Genomic DNA, 18,153 nt, shown 5'->3' with positions numbered 1-18,153 from the left:
CAAATATGGATCTGGCGAATGGATAAACTGAAGCTTTTCCACATAACGCCTTTTATGCAACGCATCCAATGAGTTTACAGCGTCAGATAACACCAGGGCTTGCATGAATTGCTCTATAACTTGCACGACTAATTGAAAACAATGAGAATAAGTCTAAAAAATACGGACAATATGGCGGCCGGATACAGCGACACGTGATTTTGTCACGTAGGTGAGTAGGGTCCATTGGTAAGGCGACAAATTGGGGCAGCTTTGAATTTCATAACACTTTGTGTAATGAATAAAGGTATTCTATTCTATTCTATTCTATTCTATTCTATTCTATTCTATTCTATTCTATTCTATTCTAAACTGTTACGGTGAAGGGAACTTTCCCATGTTGCGGAGGGAAAGTTTCCTGTTTGTGTTAGCATTAGCAGGAGAAATCGACTTTTAGATTGAAATGCAAGATGATTTAGGTTTTTCTTTTTTCACGGCTAGAAAACGTTTGTCATATTTTTTTATTGAACAATTGGTGAAAATGGTGTCATAGATCATTGTTTACACCCAACATTTTATCGATCAGTGGGCTGTGATGGTTGGTTGTGCAGCATTTGGATGCACCAATTGGTCCGAAAATGGCTATCGTATGTCTGCTTTTCCAAGGACCAATAGCAACTGAAAGAATGGATGATAATTGTCAGCTGTCCAATCATAAAATTGAAAGGCTTTTTCTGGTTGCGGCCCCCCCCCCCCCCCCAGCATTTTTTATTAATTTTCAAACTAATAATTAACAACATCAAAACAACACCATAAAAAAAAACACCAGAAACACAAAAAAGGGGCTCAGTGGCCACAGTCGGCAGTCACCAGCAGCAGGCATCAGCAGCTGCCCCCAGCACAAGCAGCAGCATGATATTCATCATGAAAATATAACATCTGACCTAAAAAAAAACAACAACAAAAAAACAATAAATTAGTTTTCCATTTTAGTTTTGTGCCTATTATTTATTGACATCAGTTTTCAATCAGTACACATCTCTAAAATATAATAATGTCATTTCAACATTTTAATGTAAAGAATACAGGTTGTCATGCAACTTGGTACTCTAAGATGAAGGCGATACCTTCAAAGCTTACAAAATCGAGATAACAAGCGCATGAAAGCTGGTCGTCTACCAAATACAGATAAGCGTATGCGTCACAAAGAGCCTCCGAAAGAGTTGACTATTTAAAAGAGGTAGTGACTTATTTTATCCCTGGCGATACTTTCCCAGTTAGCAGTCAGCTTAAGAAATAGGAAAAAATCGCTCGTTAGCTAAGAAAAAAACAGTTTAAATACAGTTTATAATTATGCCATGCACATACAAATAAAACTCAACATATACATTATAAGGCACTGCTGATAAAATACAGACAGATGACAATTCAAAAGACGTCATTTTTTAATCAACTTAGCCCCGAATATACTTGACAGTAAGGCTGCAGCTATCGAATATTTTAGTAATCGAGTAATCGACTGAAAATTTTATCGATTAATCGAGTAATCTGTTAAAAACATTTTTTAGGTAAAGAGCAATTATAAATATACATGAGAAAACAAGACATTTCATCTAATATTGAACCATTTTCAGTCAAGCAATGTCTTGAAAACAGCCAACAATTGCATCTTAGATGTGACTAGAATAAAAAAAGATTAATTCACTGCTTTCACTCAAAAAACTTCTAGATCTAGAAAAAAAATTATATATTTCTTACCAAAAAAATGTCATTACGCTTGATAACACACATCACTTAAATTTTAGGTGATTTTCCCACGTTTCAAATAAATTTCCATTTGTGTCAAGCTATTTTTAATTTCTTTTTCTTTCTTTTAAGTTAGTCTAAACTGTAAGTCCTGATAGGATTTTGAGTTTTTGCAGTGTTCAAAATAAATTAGTGATGCACCATAATATATTTTTCAACCGATACCGATAACCGATAATTTCCTCCTCATTCCAACCGATAACCTATAATGTCAAGCCGATAATTCTATTAAAAGATTTATGTAAAATTTAAAAGTATACACAAAAGAAAATATTACTGTGCAAAAATATCATTTATTGCTCTTTTTTTCAACATAAAATATGAACAAGTATTCAATTCCAACATCTAAATAATGACAGATTGTCTGACATTGTGTAATGGTAAACTTTTGGCAACAATTACTTACAGAGTAAATACCTAAGTTGCACAAAAAAGCATTTAAAAGTAAGCCATTCCTAACATATATAACATTAATACACTGCAAAACACACCTCCTTAAAACTAGTCAGTTTTAAGTGTAAATCTATTGGAAATAAGTGAAATTATCTGCCAGCGCTTCAAGTGTATTTCTCTCAGATTTCTTGGAAGAAAAATAGCTAGCTGAAAATAATCTTAACAGCCTTATTTTAAGCAATACATTATTATACTTCATCCTAAAAAAAACTTGGAAGAAGAAAAGATTTTGAATAATATTTGTGGCTACAGAATATTATTGTTATTTCATTACAACAGGAATGTGCATATTTAAATTGATAAGTGTTAATAAGTGCCAATAAGTTTTGATTATCTACTGTGACTGTAATTGAGCAGACAAATAAGTTAAATTAATTTGAAAAGTGATTGCTAATGTTATATGCTTTGTTGCACACTGTGAAAATGATTAACTCGAAAGAGCGAGATGTCATGTACCCATTCTGCAGCGCTTTGTTTACATTTGCGGCACACACGACATTTGCTTTACAGCAGCTAAACTGATACACAGCAGTACTATTTGGATGGAGTTGGAGCTCGCATCGCAGTGCTTGTTGTTTTGTGGCTGAGTTTTGTTGAGCCGAAAATAAAGGCAGCGTTACAAAGTCATCTGACCACTCGTCATTTTACATACGGAATGCATTATTGACTGGCTGACTTCGTTTTCTCCATGTTTAAATTATCATCTAACCACTGTGCCGTCATGATAAGCTTGCTTACTGGACATCACTTTTCCAAATGTCCGTGGTGAAAATGTGATTGGCATGTTTTTCATGAAGAATGGTGGTCGTATAAACTGCATTATTTTTTTATCCAGCGCTTTGGCCCTCGGGTCATTTCGGTAAAAATAAAATCGCGTCTTGCCTTGGCGGCGGCAGCTTACGTTCGTACTGGATAATCCGCCCGCACCGGCCGGTTCGTTGCGGCGTATTCGGTGCCTGGCTCTGCTCGCACGCCGTGGAGGAACGCTCGAGAAACCGGGGTGTTCACCAGAGGTCCTGAAGCCGGGGTACCGGGCTCGGCCCGCCCCGCCAACGGCAAGGCGGCGGCGGCGGCCTGCTGGACCGGCCAGAGCGACGGGCTCCGTCGGAAGACGGCTACATGCCGACTATCGGTCTCCAGTCGTGCCGGTTTTTAGCCTTAGATACGAGTTTACTACCCGCCTTGGGCTGCATTCCCAAACAACCCGACTCTGTATCGTCACAAGCCCCGTAGTTTAACTTAGTTTGTGTTTACAATAGCTTTAGCATTTGTAAGCAGCAGCCTCGTATTCAGCCTCGTATTCATTCCAAAAATCTTCTGAGGTACGTTTCACAGATAGCGAGAGCGTCGTTTTTTTTAGTAAAAGCCGCCATAATATTCAACTACTTCTTCCACATGTAACTCCGCCTCCTCAACCCCTCCTTCCTCAGAGGCTTCAGAGAGGGGAGGGGTTGAGGAGGCGACGTGCTGAATTCTTCGGGTGCGCACATTTCGAGGCTAAATCAAGTATATAATTATCGGATTGCATTATCGGTTGAATTTTTTTATTATCTGGATTATCTGTGTGACGTCATAATTGCCATTATCGGCAGATAATTATTGGTGACCGATATTATCGTGTATCTTTAAAATAAATCTATTATACCTGCTGTATTGGAGCACATTAAGGACCAGTGCTACTTAGTGTTTTATGCAGCAATGGCTAATGAGCTAAAATTGACAGTTAGCATTATTAAGTTTTTATTTTACGGCCTCATCACTCTACAGCGCTTACTTTTCACAGATTAAATAAAGCCTGTATGTAAGACACGTTAGACACGCATCGACAGTGGTCATAATTAATAGAAACCTAGCCCTCCGCAGGGCTAACGTTACGTGAGCGAGTGACAGTAACGTTCATCTTATTTATTAGCGCTTAGAAGTCTACTACTTTAAGTTGGCGGCTGTTTACTAACGCCGCAGAATCTGTCATTTCGCATCTAGTTGAACATATGTGTGATATCTATGAGATGCAGCAGACGCTACCTGCTACCACCGTAGCATCATGCGGGCGTAGTTTTTAGCAACGTTGGCGTAGTTCGTAGCGGCTGTCGGCTGCAGTAAGGTATTTTTTCCTATTGCTTCTTACTCTACGCACGTGACGTCAGCGCATTGTCCCGCATTAAAAGTAGTCCGGGCAAAACGTGATGCTTAGAGCTGGCAAAATTAAACGATTCCTCGAGGTGAATAAAATTACTCGGGTCAGTTTTTAAACTCGAGTTACTCGAGTTGCCCAATTCAAATGAATGGGATCTGCCCTCGTCTGTGCACTGTTGGAACTATTCGAGACTCCAAGTACCCAGAAGTAAAATCGTGTAATGGATTCTTATGGGAGTGTCGCAACTCTCTTTCTACATGGCTTTGAAACACACGAGGAAGAGTGCATTTATTGCATCGAGCGGCTGAGTGAGAGAGAGAGGGAAAAGATCACAGCTTAGCTCGCTGTCTAGCTACTAGGACAGTACAATGGCGTATATAACATGTTATTGGATAGTTATTTTGAGATTTAGATTCTGATGTTCTCTTTGGGAGTGACCAAAGTTCAGGAATGAGCATATTAGAGGAACAGCACATATTAGACGATTTGGAGAAGAGGTCAGAGAGTGCATTACACAAAATGCACACTATTTTTGTATTTTTAGTAGGGCTGTCAAACGATTAAAATTTTTTAATCACAGCTTAAAAATTAATTAATCGTAATTAATCGCAATTAATCACAATTCAAACCATCTCTAAAATATGCCATATTTTTCTGTAAATTATTGTTGGAATGGAAAGATAAGACGGATATATACATTCAACATAGTGTACATAAGTACTGTATTAGTTTATTATAACAATAAATCCACAAGACGGCATTAACATTAACATTCTTTCCGTGAAAGGGATCCACGGATAGAAAGACTTGTAATTCTTAAAAGATAAATGTGAGTACAAGTTATAGTAATTTTGATAGTTTGTATATTGTGACTAAATATTGCCATCTAGTGTATTTGTTGAGCTAAACTTAATGTTTGAATAGAGTATTATTTTGCATAGCTATTTTGATTGGGAATGCCAGATCTCTTTGCATTGAGCGCTTTTTATTTTTGTGAACATTATTTTATTTTTGAGAGATAGGAATATTATTTTTGTAGTGCTTTCACTAAATGATACTGTAGGCTGTAGCGACTTAAATGTTCTTAACTGCCCAAATGCATAATGGGAATTTGAGCAACCATGAGTCACAGTGGTTGCTGCAAATGGTATATCTTCTCTGCGTTGAGTACAATACATGGTGTTAAGAAAAAGATCATCCCCAGTTATTCTTCCCCATGTCGCTAGCCATAACAGTTATAACAGTTGTGGAAGAGATTCCACCGCTTATTCCATTAAATAGCGCGGTTCCAATAAATGCCTGCGTTTCCAATTCGCCCTTCTTGGTAATAGGCGATGCTATGGACCAGCGATTCATGTTGGCTCGTTGTCGTCAGTTGGCTCGGTTCGTCCGATATCCTCCTGAGGAAGACGGCTGCGTACATATAAACACCGAGAGGCGTTGGATGGCTTTTTGTGGGTACTTTTATTAACAAAACAAAAGCATGTGGGGGACGCAGCACTTGAGTCTACGCTAACTGCGCACTTTCTCTTCACGACCACTTTCTTCCTCACTGCTCAATCTGACAATGCCGGTCACATTGAAAATAACAGCGGTCCCCTTGGCGGGTGCCGGTAACACCTGCGTCCACTCCACTTGCTTGTCTCTGCCATTAGCTCTCAATATACTTCAAATGGCGCTAGGCATGTGCCGGTTACCGGTTTCACGATTTACCGTGGTGTGAAAACGTCGCTGTTTCAAAACCACTAAAATTTTCCGTCAGACCATAGTACGGTATTCGCTATTTTTCATGTGTCAAAAATGCAACCAGAAGTGGCGTGGCGCGGCAGCGCTCACCCCCTCCCGTTTGTTGCTGTGTGTGAATTGGCTATTGGCTAGACAGCCAGTGAACCCAAAAACAAATACTCCAAACATAAGGCGTTCTTTTCTTCAATTTATTGAGCTCTCAAATCGTGGTAAGTGGAATATACAAAATGAATACATTTAAAATGTTGTACAATTGTATTTTTCCATGTGTGAGTAGCTTCAACAGATTAACACCATGAAAAAGTTTGCCAAAAACAACACACACATTTTCCTTTCAAATTCGATATACAAACTAACTAAAAGCTTACAAAGACGAATGTTAGCCTAGACTTAGCTGGGAGAGCAACAGCGATTGAATGAAGGGGAAAATGGGATAGCGTCGAAGATCGTTAATTGCGAAAGATGATCTTGCCCTAAGCACAAATCCGCCAAGTTCGCTGGATCAAGGACAGGTCTCACTCCCAATTCCCCCCCCCCGTTTAAAAAAAAAAAAAAAATTTTTTTGATGGAACCTTTCCACAACAATATTTACATTTTAACTAACTTTTACATTTTTCACTAACTTATTAAATTATGAATGATTTGTTCTTTTTAACACAAAGGCATGACATGTAGACTAGAGTTGACACAGTGGCTGAAAATGGCGAAACTTCACTTGAGCTTTTCAGCCCTCAAAAAAAAAGTCATGCAGTATAAATTTTCTAAAATTTTATTCAGAAGTGTTTTTACTTTTTTATAGAAATTATTTTGTTCTTGCTCTAATCTTGAGCAACTTGAGCTGTGGCTGTGAGTATAGTCCATAAGTTATATTTATTTTAATTTTATTTAAAACATTTGTTTTTTTATTAATTATTTATTTCAACAATATATTCATGTTCCAATTTGCAACAATGTTCTGAAAAAAAAATCCTGTCCAATGGAAAAAAGTTATTGTTTTCTAACCCATACATCTCAAAATAACACATTTTGGAGCTATAATGGCAATACCGTGATACGGTGAAACCGCAGTATTTTTGCTCACGGTTATCGTACCGTCAAAATCTCCTACCGGCACATGCCTAAACGGCGCCATTGTAGTCTGTTCGCGGCAATGCTTGAGTGGGTCGTTCTGCGCATGGGTTAATTGCGTTCAATATTTTAACGTGATTAATTTTAAAAATTAATTACCGCCCGTTAACGCGTCAATTTTGACAACCCTAATTTTTAGTTTTAAACATATTGTATGGCTCTCACAGAATTACATTTTTAAAATATTTGGTGTTCATGGCTCTCTCAGCCAAAAAGGTTCCCGACCGCTGGTCTAGAGGATGGCCAAAGAGGAGGTTTATGGATGTAGTTAAATAGGACATGAAGGTAGATGGTGTGAGAGCAGAGGATGCAGAGGACAGGAGTCAGCTAATTCGCAGTGGCGGCCCTGAAGGGAAAAGCCGAAATGAAAAGAAGAAGAAGGGGTACTTCAAGGGTTAATTAATTTCCGACTTGCATGGAAATTTGGGCTACGTCGCCAGTGTAGGAACGGAACTCGTTCGTAACCCGGGGACTACGGTACCTGTATTCCGAATTAAAACCTTTTGTGCAGGGACATGGACAGGTGTCTGTGTGTACAGCTACCTGCTGTACACCTTGTTTTTTCTCCACCTGTTCAAAGTGTCAATATTGCCCTATAAACTCTCCAAGGAAATGTCCGCACTCTTCGACCAGACAGCAGCATCATTATCTCTTGCGTCTGCTGTTCCAGGAGGTTGGTACTCCCTGTGCAAAGTATGAGCCTCCTTGGCACCGCCAAAGAGGAGTCTCCACTGGTCCTGCCTTGGCAGGGGGAAACAGATGGTGCGGTGCCACTTAAAGCCCAGTACCCTTCCAACAACTCTTCTCAACCCCCTCGCATATGTTGAATTATTCATATACCCAGCAAAAAAATGATAAAAGCCCTTTGATGTGCACATACTGTATATACTAGTACATACCACAAATGTCTGAATAATTGTTAGGGTGCATGTTCTCTCCTCATGCAGATGTGCATTTTTTTCAGATGGTCTTGTTACCAGGTGCCAGGCAGGTCTTAAACATTCAATTATAATCCACCTGAAAATGTGTCTTTTCAAACAAATGAAAATGTATATTCTGAATCAAGAGCAATTGCTTTTGTTCATTTTGTGGCAGTCCATTAATTTTTTTTCAAGCTATTTGGGCAAGGCAAAGCAAATTTATTTGTACAGCACAATTCAACACAAGAGGATTCAAAGTGCTTTTACATCACATGAAAATCCCAAAACACAAATAAAAGTGATTCATAAAAGTCACATTAAATCAGCAAGACAGTTGAAAAGAATTGAAACAGGAAATAGAAAAAGTTACTTAAAAAGTCAGTCCTGTTTTGCTATGTTTTTTAATTATGCACATCAGCTATGAGTCTAGAAAAAGGTTTTACACTGTTTTTTGGCTCCCAATACCGGTTTCTACCCCTTGCCATAGGGGTCTGACAAAATATCGAAATGGTGATATATCATGATACTTTGTATCCCAAAAGTTTATCGATATGCGCCTGCCAAAAATCGAGATATCGTTTTAAAAAGGTATCAATGTCTAAAAAAAATAAAATAAAAAGGAACTAACAAGTTGTTACCAAAATCTTCCACCATAATTGTGTCTCAGTTAACTCTAAGGCTGCATTGATGGTGCTCAACGCCCAATCCATTTATTTAGACTGGGAACGTTTGTTCATTCGAAACCAGAGCATTCCCAGTCATTCTGTCCGATTTTCAGGGCATTTACAGGTCACTTGCTGTTCATTTTAGGGCTTTTACAGGTCATTTCCTGTTGAGTTTCAGTCACTGCCTATTTATTTGGGTGATTCCAAGATCACTTCCTGTTCTGTAACTCAAAATAAACAGGAAGTGACCCATAAAATACCCCAAAATCAACAGGAAGTAACTGAAAATCAACAGGTAAATGACCTTAAATGGCCCAAAATTACATCATTGCCTGGCATTGGCTGCCACTGACGACCATAGACGTTCAATCCGTTTGAAATGGGAGGGATGGCAGCGAATGAACCCTCCCGGTTCAAATGGATTGGACGTCCACTAGTGATAAACTCATTCCAATTCACAGCAGAATCATATTTTTCTGTTTATTAGTTGTTTGTAGAATATCCTAGAATGATTTCCTGACCAATGTATCGATAATCGTTGTATCGCCATATCGTCTGATCATCGTTATCGAGAGCTTTGTATCGCAAATCGTATTGTATCGTGAGGTACCAAGAGGTTCCCAGTCATACCTTGCCATCTGCCGATGCCCCTACTGTACTGATACCACATTTAAAAACCTTTTTTTCTTTTAACCAAGGGCGTAGGTTTGGTCTCAATTATGGTAGGGATGATACAACAGCATAAGCTGCATGTACACTTTTTGTTGGGGACAGGACATTAATAAGACCAAACAGATTGGGTGAATGGCGATCAGGGCTACATTTCTCACCAATAAGAACCTAATTAGTTGATAGGCTAAATAATTAATGCAAAATAAATCTGTATTGACTTGTACTAACTTTCAAACTGCAAATTTTACTGTATAATTTCTTAATCTGATCATTTTTCTTAAATCTATTCAAATATTTTTTTCATTTTGTTTTGAGTTTTAAACGCTAGTTAACAGATAAATGCATCAGATTCTTCCACTTACTTTTAGTGTATATTATCCTTTGTTCTTATTAGGCCCATACATCTAAAAGTCATTTTTCACCTAAATCGAGAAAAAAATTGTGGTCAAGTCATCAGCCAATCAAACGTGCATTTGAGGAAAAATAGCGGCTTCCTACCCAAGTTTTGCAATTTAGCAAGTTCACACAGTTTAATGTTATGCTAATTCTAATGGAGTTCGGACTTTCAGTAGCAAAATTAGTGATATGTTTCCCACCTACACAACATTGGCATATTTTTAAATTACTTACAGTGGCTGCTGCTGGTCGAAAAAAATACTTCTAATATCCCTCCTCTTCAAAGGAGGCAGCATGTTGTCGACATGTATTTCTGTCGGGGCTATGTGAGTGTAAGCGTATGTGTGTGCCGGGGGTGGGTCAAGTCATCAGCCAATCGAATGTGCGTTTGGGAACCCTAAATATAAGTCTTAAATATAAGTCTGAACATAATGAAAATAATTCATTTGATAATGGTAGGGTCAATTCGTTACAAGATATGGGAAGACAATCTAAATGACCAATATAACTGAACACATTATAGAATGAAAATAAGGCTGTTTATAAGTTGGTGGGGACAATTTGAGCATTCTGTAAAGTTGGTAGTGTTTTGTCCCTACCGTACCTATGCAAACCTACGCCCTTGCTTTTAACTGTAAATTAATTGTTTTAATGACATGGCCAGACATTGTTTAGCTCATTCTCTGCCATTGACGGCTCTAGACTGGATGTCTAGCTCATTTGAAGTAGTAGGGCTCCCGCTTCAAATGTATTGGATGTCTACTCGTGATAAAGTAATTGGTGCACGGGTGCATCTTGCCCAGAGGAAGAAGAAATGTTATTTCTTACCTCATTGGCTGCCATTGACAGAGCTAGACGTCCAATTCATTTGAAACAGAAGTGTGGCAGCCTCCCCACTTCTAATAGCTTGGACGTCTACTAATGATAAACTCATTGAAATTCACAGCAGAAATATGATTAGACGTAACACGATTGGACTTCTATCATCATCTTGGGAAAGGCGACAAGGGCTCCTTGCGTAGCTGGTGGTCATCTTATGTATTGCACTGCATCGTCACATTATTTCTTAGTATTGCCTGATACCGATGACGACATTTTAGTGCTGTATCGATATTGGTATCAGTGCTAGCAGTAGAACACATAAAATGGACATAAAGGGTACTAAATTGAAATTTAAAATAGCTGAGAAATATCAATTATATGCTTGGTTTTCCATTGTCCTATCTTAAGAGCCACGAGGGAGTGATTCTTTTAATTGCGAGTTTGTCTTTATTCTTTAACGTCAAAAGGAAAGGCCCTGTAGGTGCATTAATCCCAACAAGAGGTGAATAGCCTGGCCAGCATGTGATGAGGGGGTCAGCTGCAGCGAGAGACTAATGGCTGTACTTTTTTTATTCTTGACACTCGCATAGTCATAATGTGAAAACGTAGAGACTCTCAGAGGATCTCTCTTCACTTATCACAACAGCATCAGCACTAAAAGCCTGCAGCTCATCACTGGTCACAGAGCCACAGCTTAACACCAAAGAGGCTTTTCAGTGTCACTGAGGGTCTCTTCAAATTATTCGTTGTTCACTTTAACCACATTGTAACACTGCGGATTCATACATTTTAATGAGGGCATGAAACATTGGGAAGATATTTGTGTCTCAACTGGTTACTTTCTTTTCCAAAAGAGCACAATTTCATGTGATCCTCTCCCAAAGCTGTTTTAAAACTGGTTTTTACCATGATGGTATAGCTCAGATGTTGATTAACATGAGTCTTGCATAGACAAAGGCATTCGGTCGGCACAGAGGCAATTGCGACATGTAAGAGCCAGTGAGGTGTAAGGCCCGCTCTTGTGCAGTATAAGGTAGGTTCATTGTTTCGAGAGTGGTCCTTTCGACCAAGCTCTGGAGTAAGACTGGCATCTCTTTAGCGACCAGTTTATTCTCATCAAATTATCTGCTTCTGTCTGTGTATTTGTAACTCTGCTAAATCCAAGTGATAATCAATTATTGTCATTTTTTTAGTCAATAAATTGGTGGGATTTAGCCAAATGAGTAAAGATACCTTGTTGATGGATGATGATCACAAGAAAGTTTTCTGTGTCTGGTTATACATAAATGACAGCTCCAAAAGGACTGGATCTTTAAAAAAAAAAAAAACAAAAAAAAAACTTGGATTTAAGCCCTAAGATGCAAAAGTGGGTCAAAAATAACCCGGTGGAGATTCTTAAAATGTATTCATAATGAAAAGTGGTTATCATTTCATATTCCAGATATTCCTCAAAAAACATGTTTTTATATAATGCCATTCACATTTTTAACTTACCGTTTATATATATTTTTTAAGAAATTATATTTTTTGTTTTACCCCCATAAGTGGGTCAAAAATAACCTGCATCCATTTTCTGTAGAAAACAATGGGAACCTTTGATTCTTATCAACTTTGTCTGTATGGAATAAATTAACTGTGGACTACACAGACTAGTTATGTCAGATTGGTCACCCCTCAGGAAGATTACAGTATTTTACACAGCAAGAACTGCTATGTGTAAGTATTATCTTCATATCATATTCTGTGTGTGTGCCTTTCATTACTAGCTAACACTAGTTAGTTAACTAAGTTAGCTAATATTACTGTATGTATGTATCTATGTATGTATGTTTGAATATGTATATATATATATATATGTGTGTGTGTGTATATATACTGTATATCAGAGGTTGCGCTAGACTTTTTCGTTGTCTGTCACTTTGACTGACAGGGTCATAAAAATCCGGTCATAATCTATTTTTACCCGTCACTTAAATTTTTAAAATGATGATAATGACATTGTGGTGACCCTTCGTTTGGCATAATTCACCTTCCGTACTTGTGTGTCCATTTGGCCGAGCGCGTTACCGGCTACGACACAGTCACGTGACAGAGAGACTTAAGAGCCGTGCGCGTTCCGGCTTGAATAGACCCTACTCACGTGACGTCACAGCCACGCGCCATGTTGTCCGTATACTCGTCATGTTAATGCATTAGCGCTTCGTAAATTCCTCCTATTATGGCGTGTTTTTCTGCTCGTTAACATTAATAATCAAAATGGTGAAGTCGTGTGTGGCGGTCGGTTGCAAAAACAGAGAAGATAGACGGAGAGACTTGAAGTTTTACCGTATTCCGAGAGACCCGGAGAGGAGAGCGAGATTGACTGCTGCACGAGAAAACTGGGCTCCAGACGACTACCACAGATTATTTAGTAGTCATTTTATATCTGGTAAGATGCATTTAATATATATTTAGAGGGTTTTGGGCTGACAACCACAATTAAGATCATTGCTAGGCTAATCGCCGACAACATACACTCAGACGTTGTGAATGAACTACCTGAAAATATATAATTATAAGGGGATAATAAGACAGTTGTCATACAATTAATTTACAATTTCACTATTGAGGTCAAAAGCCAAAAAATAAATTCAACTAGGGACAATCTGGAGTAGTGCTATCGCACTTCATATTTATTACATATTATATATGAGAGTGAGAGTGCTATCGCTAAACCATATAAACATTAAAAGCCCTAGCTCCATTGACAAATGACATGAAATACATTAGACTTGACAGTGGATGTTAGCAAGAACAAAAGATTTTGAATTGAAAAATTCGTAACTCACCTTCCCAAGCACAAGATTCCGGCCGAATTTTCGTGTACGAGGACCTGTTTCACCCAACCAGCAACGTAGCATTTATAAGCCTCCAAGCTCTTAAGGTTTTTCAAACTTTCGTGAGAATAGGCTGATTTTGTGTGGACAAGATAGTTGTAAATATCAGGGTCAGGCAAAGACGGCGAAGACAGCGGGTCGAAAAACATCGATTTAGGCATCAAATATGGATCTGGCAAATGGATAAACTGAAGCTTTTCCACATAACGCCTTTTATGCAACGCATCCAATGGGTTTACGGCGTCAGATAACACCGGGGCTTCCATGAATTGCTCTATAACTTGCACGACTAATTGAAAACAATGAGAATAGGTCTAAAAAATACGGACAATATGGCGGCCGGATACAGCGACACGTCATTTTGTGACGTAGGTGAGTAGGGTCTATAGAGTTCACAGAGAGCAGCAGAGCTACAGCCGCGGCTGGACACAGCAATGCGAGCTAACAAGACTCTTAACATTGCATACCGCTTCAACATATTCAATAGTATTTAGTTTTCATTCATTTCAAATTAATATTCTGTCCGAACAAGCTTAACAGAGAAACCACACCGTGCCATCACACATCAAGCAGATGAATATGTAACTTTTTTCTCCACAGTGACAAAAACAGCTGACTGTGGCCCCAGTAGCTAGGCTACGCATGGAACAATGAAATTAACAGTTCACCTGCCAAATTTCAAAGTTGTCAGATGTGCATGTGTGATACATCATTAGAAAGCTTAAAATTAGGGCTGTCAAACGATTAAAAATTTTAATCGAGTTAATTACAGGTTAAAAATTAATGAATCGTAATTAAATCGTAATTAATCGCAATTCAAACCATCTATAAAATATGCTATCTTTTTCTGTAAATTATTGTTGGAATGGAAAGATAAGAGACACAAGACAGATATATGCATTCAACATACGATACATAAGTACTGTATTTGTTTATTATAACAATAAATCAACAAAATGGCATTAACATTATTACATTCTCTTTAAGCAGGGGTGTCCAAACGTTTTGCAAAGGGGGCCAGATTTGGTGTGGTAAAAATGTGGGGGGCCGACCTTGGCTGACGTCCTTTACGTAGAACAATATATTTAAGCAAATTTTAGCAAGCCATTTTGTGTGTCACATTTGCTTTATTTTATTTTTTTTCATTAATAATTTCCACAATCTCGCAACTAGCCTTTGTTGCGTTCTCTTTCAACTCTTGGCCTCTTGCGAAATATTGCTGCTGTGAAAATAAACTAGCTTCAAGTTGCTTCAATTTCTCGCCGCGTATCTTCCGTGTAATCTAATCGTACATGTCAGCCTGTCTTGTTTGGTAATATAACCTCACACGGAACTCTTTAAAAACAACGACTGTCCCTTTGCAAATGAGGCAGACACAGTTGTTATGTATTTTAGTGAAGAAATAGTCCAATTTCTTTTTTCAACTTTCTTTTTTTTTGTTGTTGATTGTCCCCATTTTAGAAAATTAGAAGTACAGGGTAATGTTACTTAGAGTGCTGCTACCTTTTAGTGGGTAAATGAGGAGCAGCATTTAGTGTGTAAGCTACCTCATATGATGGTAGCAGTACTGCTGACCAATATATCAAGTCTGACGTTATTGATTTTATGACAGAGGCTGAGGGCCGCATGAAATTTGACCATTTGGCCCCCGGGCCGGACTTTGGACGTGTTTGTCTTAAAGCGATCCATGGATAGAAAGACTTGTAGTTCTTAAAAGATAAATGTTAGTACAAGTTATAGAAATTTTATATTAAAACCCCTCTTAATGTTTTCGTTTTATCAAAATTTGTCAAATTTTCGCTCAAAAAATAAACTTGTAGCTCGCCATTGTTGATGTTAATAATTACACCATGCTCACTCATTGTGCTGAACGCTTAAAATCATTTGGGCCCAAGCGCCAGCAGAGGCCGCCAACACCAAAAACCAAGTAACAAGCGGACATTACACTGCTGTCATTTTAATCTGTTTGAGCGGGGCATGTGCGTTAATCGCGTCAAATATTTTTAATTAAAAAAATTAATTACCGCCCGTTACCGCGATAATTTTGACAGCCCTACTTAAAATCTCAATTTTCTGGTTGAAGAAAAATTTTGAACAGGAGGGCATTAAAAAAAAAAAAATTAAACAGCAAGACCCTATCTGGAGGTGAGAGCACGCGAGAGCAGAATTACAGACGCCATGGCTTTAACGAGATATTATCGCGTACGGACCATGTTTCGACCCAATAACTCCATGTGGCATGTATCACCAAGTGTCAAGACACAGCTGTGAATGGCCACAGCTGGATTTTGGGGGGATTTTATGGGTGAAGCTTGGTAATATAACAAAGGTCGCGATACAGAAATCACAGACATCAGGGAGTGGTCAAGATTTTCTTTTTCATATATTTACCCTTTTAAATGTTTTTTTTCCAATTTTTCTTTGTTTGGATCGATTATTTATCATATAACACATCGGAAAAAATATGACAGTAAAAAAAAAAAAAAAGTACAACTAAGGGATAGTTGTTAGGTAGATATCAATGACTTTTTTACAGACACCATTTTTTTCATTGTGACGTCATTTGTGTAAAAGTTTAAAATTTGCCAGTGAATAATTTTTTAAAGTCGTTTTTTTTTTTTAAACGAAATATTGGACATAAATTAATGATTGTAAGCTAAAAATAACAGACATTTTAAATAATACATATAATTAATTACGTTTGTTTTTTTGCTGGGTTGAAACAAAAGTGGTTGAGCGACGTCTGAACGGTGGTTTTCAGGGAAAACTGACAAATTAAAAATAGTTCTGCAGCTTAATGAGCCATGAATCCGCTATGGTAGCATCTAGACATATTGTTCTATCAAACACAACAGTTCTTTTGGCTTAAAATACAGCAGTTTCTTTTAAAGAGGAGTTCAAGAGCAGAAACTGCTTTTTCAGTCTTGTCTGTGTTTTCCGCCATCAGAAACTGCTTTTTCAGTCTTGTCTGTGTTTTCCGCCATATATATATATATGTGTATGTGTGTGTGTGTATGGGTATATATGTATATGTATATATGTACAGATGTATATATGTATATATATTAGGGTTGTTCCGATCATGTTTTTTTTTGCTCCCGATCCGATCCCGATCGTTTTAGTTTGAGTATCTGCCGATCCCAATATTTCCCGATTGCTTTTTTTTGCTCCCGATTCATTCCAATCATTCCCGATCATTTTTCCCGATCATATACATTTTGGCAATGGATTAAGAAAAAAATGAATAAAACTCGGACAAATATATACATTCAACATACAGTACATAAGGACTGCATTTGTTTATTATGACAATAAATCCTCAAGATGGCATGTACATTATTAACATTCTTTCTGTGAGAGGGATCCACGGATAGAAAGACTTGTTTGTGACTTTGTATATTGTGACTAAATATTGCCATCTAGTGTGTTTGTTGAGCTTTCAGTAAATGATACTGTAGCCATGCCCGAAAGCATGATGGGAAGTGGAACCATGACTGCGCGTAGTGCTACCAATTGACATATCTTCTCTGCGTTGGGAAATAACATAAGGTGTTAAGAAAAAGATCAATTGCTACCTTGCTTCCCCACATTACTTCCCATTATATTTCTAATCGTAGGGAGAGGGATTGTAAGGCTTTAGCCAATTAAATAAAGGCTCCAAAGAACTGCCAAAATTCATTCTACTCATTTTATGCTGCCTTCTATCTCTCTTAATAGGTAAAACGGCACCATTACAGATTGAGCGCGCGACATTGCGAGAGTGGGTCGTGCAGCGCATGCATTAATTGCGTTAAATATTTTATCGTGATACATTTTTTAAAAAATTAATTACCACCGTTATCGAGATAAATTTGATAACCCTACCTTAAGCCTAAACTAAAACTCTGGATGAGTGTAACATATTATGTCTGTAACGTTAAATACAATTCGAAAACGATTTAATTAAAAAAAAATAAAAATAAAAAAAAATAAAAAAAGACATGACCGATATTTTTTTGCCGATTCCGATACTTTGAAAATGACGTGATCGGACCCGATCGATCGGAATCATCTCTAATCATCATCTCTAATATATACAGTATATATATGTGTGTGTATAAGTGTGTTCGTGTGAGAGTATTTATTTATATAGCTACATATTGATCTATTGAATACATTACTCTTATGTTTCCTTATCCAAGATGGCATGGCTGCTAGTTACACAGCTGAAATAGTCCTACAGATGATGGAGAGGCCGTAACGTTATTGGACTCAAGTGTCCCAAATTTTTCATTTTGAGGATCCAGACTATTGTCCAGGTGGCAGTTGCAGTCGTTCACCTGGAAATTCAACTGAACAGGATCAATCTGACTCTGTTGATTCCTCTGAAGAAGAAAGTGTCCAAATAATGTCCAACAGAATTAATTGGTAGGGCTCTTACTGGAGTAAGTGACCTCACACCCAGGGCAGAAAACAGAACCACAATATACTTACAAGTCGGTCAAGCCAGCAGGACTGTCTTACCTAAAAGATGCATGGGAGCTCTTTATCACTGATAATATACTACAAGAGGG

At 37.9% G+C, this 18,153-nt stretch overlaps 1 protein-coding gene across 4 annotated transcripts in view; it reads left to right on the top strand.

Annotated features, from left to right (window-relative positions):
* Positions 1 to 18,153, top strand: part of sobpa (sine oculis binding protein homolog (Drosophila) a) — a 98,564-nt gene that overhangs the window by 31,495 nt on the left and 48,916 nt on the right. The gene's annotated exons all lie outside the window — the stretch shown is intronic.

This window comes from Corythoichthys intestinalis, chromosome 15, assembly GCF_030265065.1.
Source record: "Corythoichthys intestinalis isolate RoL2023-P3 chromosome 15, ASM3026506v1, whole genome shotgun sequence".
In the NCBI taxonomy this organism is placed as follows: domain Eukaryota; kingdom Metazoa; phylum Chordata; class Actinopteri; order Syngnathiformes; family Syngnathidae; genus Corythoichthys; species Corythoichthys intestinalis.
The sequence above is the reverse complement of the archived record's forward strand: the minus strand, read 5'-3'. Positions and strand labels throughout refer to the sequence as shown.